A 19,747-nucleotide genomic window follows, 5' to 3' on the forward strand; every position below is an offset into this window, starting at 1 on the left:
CAAGGCGCTTCATTGATTGTACACTTCCACCCCTATCATTTTTCACTCTATTTTTATTTATTCTTCATTAGACGGTTGTAATTTTCCGTTGTACGTTTCAAAGTATTTATGTACTGTATGGATATAACATTAAAAATTTAACACGCAATAATATTTCATTGCGCTAATGGAACTATTATTATTTATACTATGATAAATTATGTAGTCGGAAAATTTTCTTTTTTATGTTTTTCTTTTAAAGATCTCATAATAATTTTCAAATATAAAATGAACTGAATATTTTTTTTTACTTTATAATGAAACAAAAAAATAACAAGTACGTGTATAAGAGGGAAATAAATTTTTTGTCTTATATTTTACAACACTGCATGTTTGTAAGTGCACATACTTACAACATGTGGTGACATGTCCTCATTTACTGTCGGCTTTATCTGCCTCACCTCGGCAATGTAACCTTCAGCTACAATAAAAAAAAAAATAATAATAAATAAAAATTAAATAAACATGAGAATAAGATGGATAGAAAAAAAATAAAGTGACGTTTATTGATAATTTCTCATAAATAATTCCAATAAATGTGTGGTCCTTTTTTTTTTTTTTTTTTGGTTGCATCGAATCAGTAGCAATAAAGAATGCAACGATATCGCTCACATTTAATTTAGAGTGGATCGATTTCTACACAATATATATGTATATATATTGTACGTTTTATCATGACAAGCGTTCGGAAAGTGCTATCGGAACATGATTTTTCTATTTCACCAGTATACACTATAGATTGTATTTTATACATTAAATCGTCTTTTACTACACCATCATGTGGGACTCGGCGAGTTTTAAAGGTGAATAGACGGGGATTAAAAATAGAATGATGATTGATTTTCCGTGTGTATGATTGTACAGTGGAAATGTACAACTTTATGGCGATATATTACGGCAGTAGACAGGGGTGAACTCGGTAAATTGTATAAGTAGTTGTAAGAGTAGAGCTACACTGAGGAAATTGTGTAGAGTACTTGATGTTAGGTCCGTGTTGTAGCTAGAGGTGTCTGACCTGTCACAGGGCAATACTACTGACGGAAATGTACAAAGCAACAATCAGGATTATCCTCTGTATATATATATATATATATATATATATATATATATATATATATATATATATATATATAATGTACGGACAATGGTTCAATACTAGAGGATTCTCAATATCCTTGAGACTCTCTCGGTATTCTCTGAAATTAATTGTCTGAGAATTAGTAGTTCATAGGCTGGAAGGATGAGGACTAGGAAAGCTTTGTACATTGGTTAGCTTTGATGAATTTATCTCTTTGTCTCTTTGTATGATTGGTGTAATTGTCTTCTTTGACAATTAAAAAAATAAAATTAAATTTAGTCATTTGGGAAATAATTCTTACACTGTAAAGAATTTACTCCGAATTTCACTTCAAAGATTTTGGAAAATATTAATTATAAAAAAAAATTACTAATATATAAAATGAGATGAGGTCTTTGATATTTTGAAATTTATATTATGGAAATAATTATGAGCTTGCTTTCCAAATATTAATGCGAAAAAATTTTCCAAAATTGTAAGCAGCTGAATAAAAATTTTCACGCTTATGAAGTTAAAGAAATAGACTTTTCATTTTTCTTCATTATTATGATCCCATTGTCTTAAACTGTCATGACTTACATCAACCATACCACGAAATAATATTTTATATGATATCAAATATTCCTATAAAAACTATTCTCTAAACATTAATTCGTTAATATTCACTTATTTCACTCATTCATCTTTACCCTGATTAAAAACTCCGATTAGTTCCGATTGAAATCTGATAGACTTTCAATTAGAATTCCTTGGTTTCAACCGGAGTTTTTTAACAGGGTAGAGTATGTCACTACAACCATAAAAAATGTGTTCACTATGTTCTAAATGAAATTTCAATTTAGAGACCCGTGTAAAAAAAAATTTGTTTCAATAAAATTCTTGAAAATTTCAACGCATGGAAATTCTAAATTTGAAACAGATTGGAATTTCAAACGCAACTTTTGTAATTTTGATAGTAAAATAAAAGAGTGTGTAGGATTTTAGATTAGAGGTTTGACTTAAAAAAAACGTTTTTAAAAAAATATTTTTCAAAAGGTATTTTTACTACATTTTACTCTAGTTCCGTAAATATTCAAAAACCTCAAATTTGGTACTTTTCATGAAAATTTTTGGATTCTTATCAAGTTATTGGTTTCTAATGGGAACTTTTTCGGGACGAGGATAAAATGTAGTAAAAATACCTTTTGAGAAATAAGTTTCAAAAATATGCTTTTATTAATCAAAATTTTTTTTTAAAACAAAAGCTCAAAAAAAGTTTCACTTGAAGTTCTAATCCTCCTCAGTTTAGAAGTTTCACATGTTGAATTTTTTTTTAACCTTTTTTAAACGAATTTTTTTAACAGTTACTAAAACATTTCATAAATCAACAATATAATATTTTATGTTTAATTATTAATACCTCAATCAAATAGTTATTGAAATAATTATGTTTCTCATTATCAGTTAGTGCTATTAATTATCAATTTATTCAAGTATCAAAACTCCGGACTGAAGTGAATACGTATTTAAATCAAATCCATTTTGATAAATTTTTTTATTAAAATTCCATTTTGAGTGGGACTCAAAAAATGTAAAAAATGAATTTTTGTTTGATAATTTATCGAATTGGTTTTGATGTTCGTTTAATATGAAATTATTTATTCATGCTTGGAAATATTCTCAATTTTTTGTTATTAAAATATTAATTGGATACTTAATTAAAAATATTAAATGTTGATAAATTAAAAAAAAAAATGTGTAATAATTTTTTTGCAAGGCGCATTTATTTAAAATTGCTGTAATTAAATATCTCTGGTGTAAAAAATTTAAAGCATGATAATTATTTCGAAATTTACAACCTTAATTATTTTAATTAACGTTGAAAAAAAATCAGCTATTTATTTAAATGCTCGAGTAATTTTTCAGCTAATGTAATTTAAAATATTAACATGAAACTAAAATTTACAGATCATTGTTATAAATAATCTGTGTACCGAATAAAATATTTACTCTCTGGTTTAGCGTTAGTTAAAAAAAAATTTTGCGTACAGAGCAGTACTGGTGATGTTTAGTTTTCTGTTATTGCATTTTTTCTCTCTAGTAAATATATTTTGTTAACCGAAAATACAAGCGGAAGTATGGCTGAAAAAATAATTTTTACAAATACCAGAAAATAAAACTATCCTAAATTCATTAAGCAGAAAAGCTAAAAAAAAATATTAAAAAAAGTTACAAGCCAACAACTTTCAGACTCTTAAAATGACGTCAGATGACCCTGAGGCAGATCCGCGTCAACTATTTTTGGCCACTAGAAATATCTACGTATCAACAACACACGTTAAGACTATAGTTAAAAATTTTTTTAATATATATATGTAACTTATTATTTTTTATTAACACTCGTTATATTTTGCAAGATTAAAATGAATAAACATCATTTCCGGTTTATACTTGGTCACTGATATTTTGCCAAAATTTTTTTTCTCAATTTTATATTAAGAAAAAAAATGTACATATGTATATATATATATATATATATAGAACGGGCAAAAAAAATCGACTATTTTTTTTTTTTTTCGATATTGTGAAAATATTATTCCTGATGACCAAAAAAAAAATCATTGTGCGAATTTGAGCCTTTAATACTGATATTAAGAAGTGTACCGTTACGACTATTAGTTTTTTGACAGAAATTTCATTTTTTACCCAAAACTTGGAAATCATCTATTTGAGAAATTCGAGCAATATATATTCTTGAAGGAAATTGAATTCCCTGCAAAAAATCACTCTTAGTAAATTGACGTAAAACGAGCCGTTTTCTTGTAACCGTGCAGTAAATATTGTTTTGTTTTTTAAATTCTTTGTTTCTATTTTGGATTTTTGTAACTACTAGAAATATTAAAATTTTTTTTAATCAAGAGACATATTTTTAAAGGAAATTTAATGCTCTACAAAAAAGGTCTCTTAACAATTTTTGTTGAATTCACTCCTTCGAAAGTTATTCAGGTTACTGAAGTCGTTTTGACTCAAATTCAACCTTGAATAATTTTCGAAGGAGTGAATTTAGCGAAAAATGTTAAGAGACCTTTTTTATAGAGCATTAAATTTCCTTTAAAAATATGTATCTTGATTTTGTAAAATTTTAATATTTCTAGTAGTTAAAAAAATCCAAAATAGAAACAAGGAATTCAAAAAACAAATCAATGTTTAAGGCACAGTTACAAGGAAACGGCTCGTTTTACGTCAATTTACTAAGAGTGATTTTTTGCAGAAAATTCAATTTCCTTCAAGAATATAAATTGCTCAAATTTTTCAAATTGATGGTTTACAAGTTTTGGGTAAAAAATGAAATTTCTGTCAAAAAACTAATAGTCGTAACGATACATCTCTTAATATCAGTATTAAGGGCTCAAACTTGCACAATGATTTTTTTTGGTCATCGAGAATAATATTTTCTCAATATCGAAAAAGAAAAAAATAGTCGATTTTTTTGGCCCAATAATATATATATATATATATATATATATATATATATATATATATATGTGTGCTTTATTAAATGATAAAAAAGTTTCTTATTTCTTCTTTATTAAAAAAAGTATATATAAAAAAAAAACTAATTCAATAATGACAGAGCTACGGTGGTAGAGTGATCATATTAAATATATTTTTGATAGAAAAAAATAACATAGATGGGACGTAATTAAAGTGACACACTGTCCGTATATAGTAAGAGAGACAACTAGTGTGTTCTCTTCAACACGTCATGTCCTCGCTTTTATTTTCATAACCATTCTCTCCCTCTGTTATTCTACAAGATCGATCTGTTTACATTTTTTGTTGGGTTGTAATCTCATAAAAAATTGTTTGTGTTTTATAAAAAACATAAAAAATATCAATAAATTTTTTTTTTATTCGAAAAGTTTCTAAATAACTTTTTTCGGATCAGAAGATTCATTTTACTTTTTTATCTAAATATCAAACCTCAACTTTTTTAAATCCGGAGTTTCGGCGACTGCGACAAAGAACAAAGAAAAGGCCAAAACTCATCGTTGTAATATTATACGAGGTTCAGACACGCTGATTGGCCGATAATTCTATTTCCCTTGCGGGCTTCCACAACGACTCGTAATATCACATCCACCTATCGATCGATCATTATTCTCAATATAGTTTCTTTTCATTATTCAAATTTTTTTTTTATTCCTATATCTCAGTTTTCATTATAAAATAATTTTATTGAAAAAAAAAAAAAAAACTTTTTTATAAAATCTAGTCAAAATAAATAATTACATTTTAAATTTATAACAAATATCAAGAACCCCAGCTGATTCTATTTCTGACTAAAAAAAAAATTATTATTGACTTTTTATTGCAAAAAAACTAAAAAAGTCGTAAAGCAGACTCTGATGCTTCGCATCATGAGTCGTGCAATTGTCATTCAGAAAAAGTTACATGAAATAGTTTTCACATCGAAACAGCGCAAAATGATTTGCATACATGACTATATATGTATATATACTTGAAATTCCAATCTGGTGCAATAAACGAATGCCTTAGAATTTCATGTTGTCGAGCAAGTGATGGAGTGCAAGAGTTTCATTCGTATTTTCCCGCCCACTATGTTATTAGTCAGATCACGTTAAGTACGGCATCGAGACTTGGAGCTTTAACTCATTAAGCACGTATGCGACGTACAAAATTCATTTACTCTCTTTGTGTCTCATGTCTCCTGCCTGTATTACACTTTGATGAATATACACTCATTTACTAAATTTATTTTATCTCCAAGTATTTTTAAATTTTTATCTCAAAACAAAAAAAAAAAATATATATATATATATATATATAGACATTCTACGATATTTTTAGTGAATGAGTAATAATAATAAATAATATTGATTTAATGAATTACTTTAATTGCAAAAATGCATTAAATAAATATCTCGAATACTTTTTGGCCCTCTGACTGTACGGATCGACGGATGTACCGAGTAAAAATAGCATCGGGTATCGAAACTGCTAAGTAAACGTACGAAAGACCCTGGGCGTCATTGATGTCATGTATACAATCGACAATATTCGCGTTATTGCATCGGACCACGAGATGTGCACACATGCCATCTTATTGAAGTTTTAACTTTATATCTATATATATATATATATATATATATATATATATATATATATATATATATATATATATATATATATATAATTTTTTTTTATTATCAAATAAAAGCAGACCTTTTTTTTATCGATTTTTTCCCAAAATAATTAAATTGTTATTATTGTTATTACAGTCGATTACCTGTCATAAACTGGTCTAGGGGACGTAGGGGAAATTTTTCTTGAAATTTAAATCTCCCACTACCGTGCGTTTAGTTTTGTTCTCGACTACTCGTTATAAGCCTGTTTTATTTTATGGGATTTCAAACGTCATATTTACGGTTTGTTACATACGTCAGTGTCCCGATTTTTCTAGTGCTTATGGCGCTAAAATAAATACTTATCTTTTTACACTAATAATTATTTTAATAGAAAAAATTATAATGACAAGGGTATTAATTACAGTAATAATAATAATAATTGTTATTGATCAACATAATGCTCAATAAAACTTTTAAATTGTAATAGAAGCTTTAATTGTAATTAATGATTAAAATTATCAACAATAAATTATATTTTACTTAAGATTGATTAAATTATTATCCGCGAAAGATCGATAGTAAATTTTCATCATTAATTTAGATATTTTGTTCCTCTTGTTAGTTTATAATTTAGAGAATTTTAACGGAGGCTTATAACGGGATGTCTGGTACGAAACTCAAAAAAGTGGTTAAGTGGGGGCTGTTTGGACTCAGCACCTGTCGATTGAGAGTAAGAGGCTTATAACGGGTAATCGACTGTATCATTGTTTTTTCTATCATTAACTTCCTTTTCTTATTTATTTTTGGTTATTAATATAAATTTAAATAATTCAGGTTAATGTTATAAAAAAGAAGAAAAAAAACATGAAAGAAGTTATAAAAAAAAATAGTAATAAAATAGTATTACTATGCTGTAAATAAAATGAATAAAATTTAAATTGAATTTTATTGCTACAGATTTAAATGGAACGTAAAAACGTCAACATTCTTTGAATATTTAAAACTTTAAATAATTTACCAAGGGCATAATAAAATTTAGTAGAAACCCCAGTATGAGCAATCAAGCAATCTGGCCCAACGATCCAGGATAAGATGAACTGAATTGTCCTCTCGCGCGATTTCCCACCATACTATAATAAGAATCCTGGTGCAATTACCGGAACAAGTGACAGGATGAAGTAGGTAAAAAGTAAGTTAGAACCAATGGAACAAAAAGAATTAACAAGAATGAAAGTAACTTTGAAAAGGGCTAGAGGAAACGAATTACCTTAAAGTGCAGATGTTACATTTAACATTACTTCATAAAAATTTAAACGAGTTTTTGATTGATGAATCACTTTAACGACTAAAAAATAATTTTAAATTAAATTTAAATACTACGATCAAAAAAATAACCAGGAGTTTACTTTTCTAAGATAAATTTAAGTCAAATTCAAGGCAAATTGAACATTTTTGACTTAAATAGATACTTTCTAAAAATGAATCAGTGAAATTTCACTGATTCATTTCAAAAGAGTACTAAGTGGTCGAGTCAGCCCAAAGCAAGTTGAAAATTTATGAAAAACACAATTGTCCATATGAAAAAATATATGAGAAAAATGTATAGTATAATGTATATTTACAACATAAAAATATATGAGAAAATATAATACTTAATATTTTCCCATATAGATATTTTGGCCGTTTTAAATATATAACAATATATTTTCACACTTACGTAAACTCATACATTTTTTGTTACATATATTTGATTAATTAATTTGTATCTTATAAACTATGTATTTATAAATGTATAATTCACAACATATTACATTAATATATTTATTTAACATGAACAGTACATTGTATAAAATATAATGATGTTTATATGATATACAATATACATATATGCTTCATGTCACTTTATTGATATTTTTTCACATTTTTAAATCCAGTAAAGCTTTCCTGAAAATTTTTAAAGTAATTTTTTGCAAGTATGTGTGAGTGCGTACGGGGATGTCATATATATTTTATGACATATGTCATAAAATATGTGATGGAAAAATATAAAATTCAATGGATGGAAATTCACATACTCAAAAAAATAGTTAAACTGGCCACATTTATTGTCTGATACTCCAAATATATTTCTATATATATTTTTACGATTTATGATTATTTGATTTAAGTTATTTTATGACCGGGTACTTAAAAATATTTATAAATACATCTTTTTTTTTTTTCTTTAAATTTATTATCTTATTTCATTGTTCTATTTAACGATGTATGAAGTAAAAAAATATAGAATATTAACAATTCAGAAGCTAGATAAAAAATAATGTACAAAGAACGTGATCTTTGACAGTGATAAAAGCCAACTATCAGCCAGGGTTATTAAAGGAATATATATGTACATATTTTTATGTATACATTGTAAAAGGAAGTTGAGAGTTATCAATGGCCGCGATCTCCAACGGATAATAATCCGATCGATATTGTTAATGAACCATATCTGAACGTAAGAGAAAGCTTTACCGATATTTCCAACTTTCCATAGTAGTGTTATAGTCAGAGTAGAAACCCAAAGTGTGTGGTTACGCCATGAAATTATAATAAACCATGTTCGACTATTTACTAACTAAAACTAATGATTTACACAATAAATATTGCCTTTGAAATATAGTAACGACCGAGTGATTTTATTTATTAAAATACGTAGATATAATTTTTAATTTATCATTATCTTTTTAAATTTGATTAATTGGATTACAGAAGAAGGATAGATCAATATTAAAAATAACTAATAATGTAACTGAGAAACTTATTATTAATTATCGATAATTTATTATAAAATGATTGATCACTCCCACCCAGTCCGCCATGATGAATTCGGAAAATTACTGTCATTGACGGTGTCAATTAATTCTTGGGTTACAAAATCGGCAATGACGATAATCGAAGCTTTATGCGGATTGAAAAAATGTCTAGTCATTATATCATTTATTGGAAAGAGACAATTCCCCTTGTATTCATATCCAGCATCTTTTGCGATAGTACGCCGATCGTGTACTAAGTCATCAAAGCTAATGTCATTGATGTAACATTTGTAACGTGTAGAATCGCTGGCTCTTATTGATTGGACGATATAATTTAATTTGTCATGTTGAAAAACTGCATCATGCGGATGATTCCGTATTAAGCTACGGTCATTTTGAATATGACAATGATTTTTGATATTGAAAGTACATCCTAAAAAAGATCCGTCGGCACTTGCTAGCAATATTTTGTCGCGATACTTTTCAATGGGATCAGAGAGTGACCAATCTTTTACTAGTCGCCACCCACCCCAAATATTTGAAATATGGTAATCAATTATTTCACAGTTGCTATGATCAGGCCTAGTTTTAAAAAGCACAGGATTTGTCTGATGTAAGAATATTATTATAAATTCACCAGGATTGTTATCAAGAAAGATAACTATTTCTCTGAGAACGTCAGAGAATTCAGTGTCAAGAAATAAATTATGCTCATCATAAATTTTAAACAAATTTTCTTTTGGCCAAACGATAATGTCCAAAACTCTAACACCGTACTTCAATTGTTGTGCGAGGTTTAATTCTTGAGTTCGCAAATCTTTTTTCTGCATTTTGTATGACATCGATGAATGAGTCCCAATAAGCGCGATATCATTTAGTTTTTTTGAATCCGGTAATTGCGCTAAGTACTTATCCCGCTGTATATACGGTTTATATATAAATGTTTTACAGGTTTTAGAACATGTTTCTATTAAGTGATTCAATGTAACATAATATAACACCATAAAAAATATCAGCCACTTAAACATATTGAACATTTTCAAAAAAACAATTGGTTTTTTTTATTGTTTTTCACTTGCGTTACTCACTCGTCACTGGTTTATTCTTCAATAATGTTCTAAAATAAGTAGATGGACGAGTGCTTTACTTATCAAATGATTTTTATTATTTTTAAAACATAATTGTTTTTTATTTATTACATTGACGCAACGCTATACTTATATTTGACTGACTAAAATAAAGTATAGAGCAAAGTAAAGTAAGGACGGTGTTCAAAAGTATTCTATGAATCATTTAAAAGAAGTAATAAACCCATTTTTTTTCTTATATTAATTGATTATTGTATTCATAAACTGAAGAAATTCGAACTAGTATTTTAGATATAATTAAAAAAATAATTTTTAAAATCTAAAAGTGCATACTTTAAACTTTCATGTTGTAATTTGTGATACAGCGATCGATTTTTCGTTTGCTCTACTCTTTTGAATTTCAAATAGTGAAAATAGTGACTATTCACTGTTTATTAGTGAAAAGTATACAGTTAGAAATTTTGTGTTAAATTCAACACAAATCGTGTGTTGCAAACGGTCTGCACAGATTTTTGTGTTAATGCAACACATTGCGTTTGTGTTGATCTTTAACACAAATTTTATGTTAAATAAAATTGAACACATAAAATCTGTTCTTTTGACATAAAATTTGTGTACATTTAACGGAACATTTGTGTAAATTTAACACATTTTTCGTGTTAAAATCAACTAATAAACATAAGCACACAACCTAATCAACTCAAGTATACTGATCTACCCTTAGTAGAACTTATGTCAATTTAGCGAACAATTGAACCGCTTCAAAAAGATATCAAAGTTATCTAAGTTTAATTGTAAAATGTATATATTTAATTGTAAATAAATTATAATCCAAATTTCCCTGCAAACAATTCTGCTAAAATACTTTGCTTGGTTATAGTAATAAATAATTGCGCGGGAACGTTTAGTCAAACAACACAAATTTTGTGTGAATTTTCGAATAACACAAGAAATGTCTTACATTCTATATTTTCTAATGATTTAACATAAAAAAGATGTTAAAGTAAAATAACACAAACGAGTTGTGTTGAATTAACAGATTTCTGTGTTAAAAATCAACACAAAAAATTTAACCAAATAATTTTTTAACACAAATACACAAAATTTCTAACTGTGTATGTTACTAATTCAAATAGTAGTATACTTTTCACGTGCAATATATCTGATATAAAAGTCTAATAATCGAAATTTAAATTTATTTTTCGAAAGTCTATTTTTTGAATTCAACGAAAAGCATTATCAGCCGTATAATTATAGTTATTCTCTTTGGACGTTCATTCGTAGTTTTATTACAGTTTATATATAGAGTAGATATGATTATCTTGAGTAGGTCATTAAAAAAATTTAAGGCAACAATGGTGGCGTTTGAAGCGCGCAATCGTATGATTGAAAAAAATAGATAATTACAACTGCGTACTGGGACAATTACTCCCACCCACCTCGCCACGACGAGTTTTCAAAATTACTGTCATTAATAGAATCGATTAATTCTTGAGTAACATAATCAGCTATAACTATCGTCAACACTTCACGTGGATTTTCAAAAGCTTCGGCCATCAGATAATTAATTGGATAAATACAGTGATCATTATTTTCATATCCACCATCTTTGGCAATCGCATCGCGGCAGTGTTTACCGTCATCGAAGCTGATATCATTAATATAACATTCAAAATATCTTGAGTAGCTTTCGCTCATTAAATGACTGATATACATCCACTTAGTATTATAATTTAATGATTTTCGTGGTATTTTATCGTCGTTTTGAAACATACATTCCTTTCTAAGATCAAAAGTACATCTCTGAAATGATTTGTCGAAGCTTGCAAGTAATATTTTCCCGCGATACATTCCAATAGGGTCGTTGAGTGCCCAATTAGTTACTAGCCGCTTTCCACCCCTAATCTTTAGCATATAATGTTTTATAATTTTACAATTATTACATCGATGTGATTTATCAAGTGACTTTTTATTTATTTGACTTATAAATAATATTATGAATTCACTTGGATTATCATCAAGAAAGTCATCTATTTCGTGCAAAATAGTTTTGAATTTATTTTCCAAATGCAGTTGATTATAATAAAAATCTACTTCAAATAAATTTTTTTTTGGACGGACACCAATATCCAAAACTCTAACACCGTACTTCAATTGTTGTTGAAGGTTTAAATCTTGAGTTTGTAATTCTTTCAAGTCCGTTTTGTACGACAGCGATGAGTGAGTCCCAATAAGCGAAAGATTGTTTAGTTTTTTTGAATTCGGCAATTTCGCCAAATATTTAATCCGTTCCATGTACGGTCTGTATGTATATTTATCACAAGCTTTAGGACATGTTTCTACATAATTAAGATTTATATTAACAAATATAATTATCCACTTCAACATACTTGCCAATTTCTTAAATAACTCGCACTTTTCACTTCGCTGCGTTCCACTATATTTTTTCGCTCATCACTTTGCAATACGGCTTAATATATCGAAAAGTCTATTACGTTGTAGTTTTTTCTTATCGATCTTTTTTTATTACATTTGAAATGATTTGTTATTAATACACATCCGTTTAAACGAAATTCGTTAATTGATTTTGTGAAATGATATGATTTTTTTTTTTTTTTTTTTTTTTTTTAAATAAAATAGATCGACATAAGCGTGGAAATTTTTATTGTCAGCTGCTTATAATTTTTAAAAATTCTTTCACGGGAATAGAGTAGAGGTACTGTTTTTGTAACTTTAGAGCCAGTTTTAGACACTTAGAAAATTTTAATGAAACAATTTTCAAAAGATGCAATGCCATAATTAATTTTTTAAATATGTTCAAAGATACTTTTACTCCACTTTGAAAATGAAAATTGTATTTTATACTTTTTCATGAATTTAAATAAATTATTAAATGTCCTAAAATTGAACAGTGGCCACAAATGATACTTTTACCCTATACTCTATAAACATGAATAAGTAAAATAGATGAAAATTCACTAATTTTAAGTGCAAACCGAACCACTTGTTTTAAAAAGTGGTTCGATCGGCACACTGTGAAAAATTTCCAAAAAATTTTACTATGGGCGCATTGTAACCCCGGACCATAAGGAAACTGGTACAAAATTTACAAGTGTCCCATAGTAAATGGTATGCGCAGATGACACGATTGGGACCTATGCGCATACGTTTACTATGGGACACTTGTAAATTTTGTACCAGTTTCCTTATGGTCCGGGGTTACAATGCACCCATAGTAAAATTTAATGGAAATTTTTCACGGTGCACTTAGAATTAGTGAATATTAAGATATTTCACTTATTCATGTTTACAGAATATGAAAAGAGAGCTCGTAATTATTTCCATAGTCAATATAAATCTCAAAATATAGAAAAACTAACCTCACTATAGATTAGCAATTTTTATTATAATTAATATTTTTCAAAACTCACCGTCGGAGGGAATTTCACTCCGTAAATTTTTCACAGTGTATATTTTTAATATTGACAATTAATTTCAATTAAAAATTAATTAACAGTAAAGTCAGCAATCAGATTAATATTTTCGAAAGTAAAAGAAATTTATATATTTGTTTTGTGAAGAAAAATAGACCCCTCAATTTTTTGAAAAAAATGTAAGAGAAGCAAAACGGATCACTCAATATTTTTCTTAAAAACTGCAATAAATTTGTTAAATTATTTAATAATGAAATTTTTCATCTATATAAAAGTATATCAACATCAAAGTAATAAAATTTCCTTACGAAATTCAATTTATATTTTGTTAATACATTATTTATACAGAAATAAATAACCAATAGATAATATTAAATTACAATAAAGTATGTAAAATAAAAATGTCACATAAAGTGATATTTTTGATATATATACATGGATATTTGCAGTATCGAATTTCAAAGCACCATGTAATGTTATGCGTCATGATTAATATATTTCCTATCTACTCTTGCATACTTGCAATATCTATAAAATCCTTCGAAAAAATTTATTATATTTACGGTCGGGCATGGCTTTATTCAATTTTCTGCTCAATACATTTAACAAAATTAAAGAAAAAATAAAAAAAGAAACTCGATATCCTTGGAAACTTTATTTGCCTCTACTTCGCCCCGAATGTCGGCATAAGTTGTTTAGCCAACGATGGTTGGACTTAGATAACGTTCTACCGATACGAGTCGATGTTGATTCAAGAAAATCAAATCTTAGTTCGATCAACTGTACTTTCCTTTCATTTGTATTTTTATTAGTCCGTCCGTAATTGTATCCATAAAATTGCTCGGGATTTGTCGTTGATTTTTTATCAAAGTTAAATATATCTCCAAATCTTTAGCAGACTATTATAAAATTGTCAATGTCAATAAAATTAATTTTTTTCCAATCATCGACTTTTACGAATTTCAATTTGTATAGAAATTTTTTTTGTCATTAACATTGAGATTTGTCAATTAAAAATAAAAAATCTAGAGACCGCCTGGTCCTGCGCGTCGGTTCTAAAACCTGCCACTATTTTTGAACTCTTGAGCTCAAATTACTATTGTTAATACATTTTTGAGCTCTTCAAGCTCAAAAATAGTAATGTTTTTTTTTTTATTTTATATCAGCAAATCTTTGGAAATAATGCACCGATTTTGACGTTCAAGGTGACATTTAAAAAAAAATGTCATTAATTAGTTCAACAATTTGGATTTTATTATAAAAAATACTTTTTCGAAAATTCTTCGAAAACGATTTTTTTTAAACAAATGAACTGATTTTGATGGTTTAGGTTACATTTGACGCGGCTTGTAAAGTTTTAGAGCTGAATAGATTTTGGAATTAATTTCGAGTGTTCAAAAGTCACAGAATATTTACATACATACACTCTATATAATCTCGAAATCAATCAAATTAGTTTTCTAGCACCTCAAAACGTCGATGTCTATTGAAAAGTCAATTTTCGAAAATCAGATCGAAACCAATAACTTCTCTTTTTTTGAAAATTTTCAATTTTTTTAGCGGGAAGTTCAAAAATTTAAATTTAACATATCAAAAAATTGTTATTATTATTATTTTAACCATTTTCTATTTAACTGTCAACGTAACTTATGTCAATTAAATTCATTTGTAAACATTAATATAAACGCCTAAAATGAAGGATTAAAATAACAAAAAAAAATGAAGTTCTATTCAAATATAATAAATGATAATAACCAATAAAATTAATTAGATAAATGACTATAAGATAAAGTAATAAAATTATAGAACGAAATTGGAGATGAAGCTCAGCATGAAGCATGAACCAGCGTCTGTTATTGCGTAACCACAACCCCAACCCACGAGAAATTACAGCCCCGAGCGTGTTGAGGATGCTGCTGGTACAGAGTATGTAGCGTTGTACAATACTGTTACATGCAGCCGTTATATACACTTAAATACTTGAGGCCAAGAAAAGTAGTATAGAGACGAGACCGAAGCGCTAGCTTGTGTACAGAGAATATGGCTTCGCCAACTTTGAAAATTATATAGATGTCTCAACTGTCCGACTTTCTTCAGCTCATTAATTTCCATTTGTTCGTTTTGTCTCTTAACTATTTTAACGTCACTCATTTTTTCTTACTGTCGACCTATTACTTTTTTTTTTCTCGAACTACAACTTTTACAAAATTACAAACGTTTTATCGCAGTGAACTTGAAATTAAATTTGTCTTCAAATTAACTAAACAACAATTTTTAATTAATGCTATCAGTGAGAATTTAAACTGCGCATAAAAGTTTATAAATAAATATTAGTTAATTTTTCATGCAACAGTGAACTATTTAATAGTGAGAAATAAATAATAATTGACAAAAAACCTTGGCTTCAATTTACGCAACTGCTTAAAATCAAATTTGTGATGAGCCAGAAGTTGTACGTATTCGATATATATATATATGGCTTGTTTTTAGATTGAGTTAGACGAGTATAGAATAGAGTACATATATGTATGTGATGTGATATGGATATATGTCGTATATATTTGTTGAAGCTAACGCGAACGAACTTAACAAGCAGCTTCTCAAGATACGTCGTCAGCATGTGTTCACATATATATGTATGTATAGATATATAGTATTGTTTGAGTGTGAGGTTGGTGCAAGAAATAGAGAATTGAGAATAGAGGAAATGTATAAAATAAAAATAAAATAAAATAAGTGAAAATAAGAAAAACAAAGGATATAATAAAAAGAGATAGGGGAAAGAGATTCATGGGTGAAATGGCGCCTCAGTGTCGCTGGACAGAAAACTGACTTCAATATGTCCTGTATGCTCACAGGGATCCTGTCAGGAGTAATATTTTATCGTGACAGGAGAAAAAGTTCTCAAATCTCCTCCGCGTATATCGCATGGGACGTTTTACAATTTTAGAGACGTCAAAAATGTCAATGATAATTCAAATATATTTTCGTTCCACTTTATTATAATTTTTGGCATTTTAATTTAATTATTTTAAAAAAAGTAAATAAGAAGATGTGGGATTTAGAGTAAAAATAGAAATTTTCGAGTGTCATGTGACTGAAAATTTTAAAATTTTCCGCCAATTCCCTTAAAGCGACTGCTAATTATTTCATTTTTCTTTTGTTTCAAACTCTCGTGACTGGCTCAGAAATTTAAATTTTGTAATGTTGGTGGTTTTACAACTTGGCTCAAACAAGCAATTAACAAAAATTGGTGAAGGTCTAGAAGTTGGGCTACACCTATTTTTGCTTACAAAAATACTTATTTGTAATATTGAAAAATCTGAACATTTTAATTGATCGCCAAAGTTTGAAAAAATTGACAAAATCTCATTGATTCTGAGCATTTTAAAACGATGTGTTGATATTCCAGCAGTCTGCCAGAGTTGACCATTTTTCAGTTTTCAAATTCCTGTAATCCATTATCAAGTCAACAAAATGATGACATGGCAAAAAAAAATTAAATCTCTAAAGCCACGAAAAAACTTTCCCGGTCAAAGTGGGTAAAGTCTCTGTACATTTTCTAAAAAAAGCAGAAACAATTTCCAATAGATGTAAAAAATAAATAAATCCCATTGCACAGTACACGGACTTACAGTAGTAAGCCGTTGACTTGTATTTATTAACATTAAAAAGTTAGCTATTTAGCGAAGTGAGAATAACTCGAAAGTTTATAATCGAGAAACGAGAAAACGGAGCATTGATGTATAAGTACAGCAAAGTAGTTGTTTTGAGTTTTCAGTGAGAGCTTAAAGACATCCTCCGAACTCTCGACCTCATTAAAGTTGCATTTCCGGTCGGTGGCGCTCCTATAATCGAGTGAATTTTCCCAACGCCGATTAACGAAAAATTATGGTGCACAATTGACATCATTAACTGTTCACACATAAATATAATAAATAAAAATACAATTTAAAAAAAAAAGGCCGTTCGGCAGCCAAAATGGAAGTAGATTTATCGCAATATATTCATTATTGAATTGCTTAATGATTTAATAATAGTGAACACCATCAAAAATCCATGATGTCAAATTTGAACCATAATAATGTAAATAAATTATTCAAATTTAAGTATTAACTTGAGTAGTATGTACCAAGTTTCATTTACATAAAGTCATAGTGCACTGAAAAAAAAAATTTGTCTTAACAAAAGTCAAGATTACGCAGTTATTTGTTAAGATAACAAAGCCATCGTGGTCAACACAACGAAGTAACATTTGTTATGGTAAGTAAAGTGAAGTTGCCGCTAAATATTAAATTAGGTTTTACAAAGATTTCTTGATTCGAGAAAATTTTACTTCACCTAAGATATTATCGCGTCGATATATTCTCTTGAGTCAAGAAAATCCCTTCTTCAAGGCTCCTGCTTTTAACTATATTTAGACATATTCGTATATTTTTCAAAATTAATAGCTTTTAATATTTTAGCCATAATTTACAACCACAATTTATGTCCAAAATCAAAAACTCGTGATGAATTCTTCATGATATTGTTCACCGAATAGAAGCACAAAATTCTATGGGTATTTAAAAAATTTTTCCTCAACACATATCCTTTGTTACAACAGCAACTTCACTTTACTTACTACAAATGTCACTTCTTTGCGATAACCAAGATAGTTTTGCTATCATAACAAATAGCTGCGTAATCTTGATTTTTGTTATTATAGCAAATTTTTTTTGTGTCATGTGATTTGAAGTTTTTTCTCGAAAAATATCAAGTTGAAGCCATAACAAATTTGTTTTTTAATTTTTTCAAAAATTTTCAGTCATTGATCTATTTGAAACAATTGTCAAAATTGTCAGTTAAATAACGAAAATTAAAGATGATTTCATGAGCTTCCATACACATTTCACAGAAATCAACTATAGCTTCTAATTCAAAAGTTTGGAGAGAAATTGACAAAAAACGATTTTTTTTTATTTTAATTTGAAAAAATTCAAACACCCACGACTTTTGAACTGACCAATCGATTTGGCTCATCTTCGAACCTGACCTAGATTTTTACCCAAAAAAGAAGTGTGTTAAGTTACATTCAAATCCATTTGGAATTGTAGACGTTATCGTGACCACAAGCCAGGTTATATCCCATGTATATACATACATAGGTTATGACAAAATTCTTTAAAAATTCACCATGAGGACAAATGCAGTAGCCAGATTTCTATAAGAAATCAATTAAAAACAATTGTTAAAAATTTTAAAATAATTCTATTGATAAATTAGAAGGCAATATCATTGAAGTATTTTAAAACAGTTTAAAAACATGTGTCATATGTAATAATTATTAAGATAATGGACTTTTGAGTCGTGTAATTAGGCTTGAAGCATTTATTTCTTATGATGTATGCGACACTAGACGTGAGAGCAATCTGTTGATTGAATACACGTGTTGGAGAAAACCCAAGCTAACAAATATAACTATGTCAAGGCGGTTTTTACGTTTTCAGTTTTGTTTTCCCATAACCCTGAGTTCAAAGTCACCGATTTGTAAATATAAAAGGTCAAACAACTTTCGACATATCTCTTGCTCATTGCTCATTCTTTCATTTAATGTAGAGTTAACCAGAAAAAAATGTATATGCATTGGTATATTTATTTTGGTTCATGCTTTTTCCACATGTTTTAACTTGAAAATCGTTCGAGTAGAAATTTAGCAAGTACATTCACCTTTCGCGTTCAAAAACAGATTATAAAAAAAAAAAAAAAAAAAAAAAAAAGAGTTAATAAAAAAGAAAAATATTTGAATATTGGGGCCATACTATTTTATATTTTATTTTTTTACTTTTTATATATTTTTTTCATTTACAGAGATTTTGTTTAATTATCGCGCTATTGATTTGAAATTTTTTTATTCGCGGTTTTTTATTACAAACAGATCGCGAATGAATAGATCACGTAAAAATCATTTGTTCGTTTTTTTTTTTTTTTGTGATCGTGAAAGCTCATTCGTATTTATTGCGCGATGCCAAGTGGGTCAGGGTGCTTTGAATTCTCTCTAATTGTAACGTGAGACCGTGAAATTTTCATGGCATTTATTTATTATCGAAACGCGCTTTAAATTATATGTAAATAATCATTTTTTCATTTATTGTAACAAATAATTTTTAAAGTCCTAATTATGTACCCGCCAAAATAATTAAAT

At 27.9% G+C, this 19,747-nt stretch overlaps 1 protein-coding gene across 1 annotated transcript in view; it reads left to right on the forward strand.

The window, feature by feature from the left end:
• LOC103568137 (receptor-type tyrosine-protein phosphatase kappa) overlaps positions 1–19,747 on the forward strand; it is a 55,106-nt gene that overhangs the window by 12,735 nt on the left and 22,624 nt on the right. The gene's annotated exons all lie outside the window — the stretch shown is intronic.

The sequence above is a fragment of the Microplitis demolitor genome, chromosome 4 (assembly GCF_026212275.2).
Source record: "Microplitis demolitor isolate Queensland-Clemson2020A chromosome 4, iyMicDemo2.1a, whole genome shotgun sequence".
NCBI lineage: Eukaryota > Metazoa > Arthropoda > Insecta > Hymenoptera > Braconidae > Microplitis > Microplitis demolitor.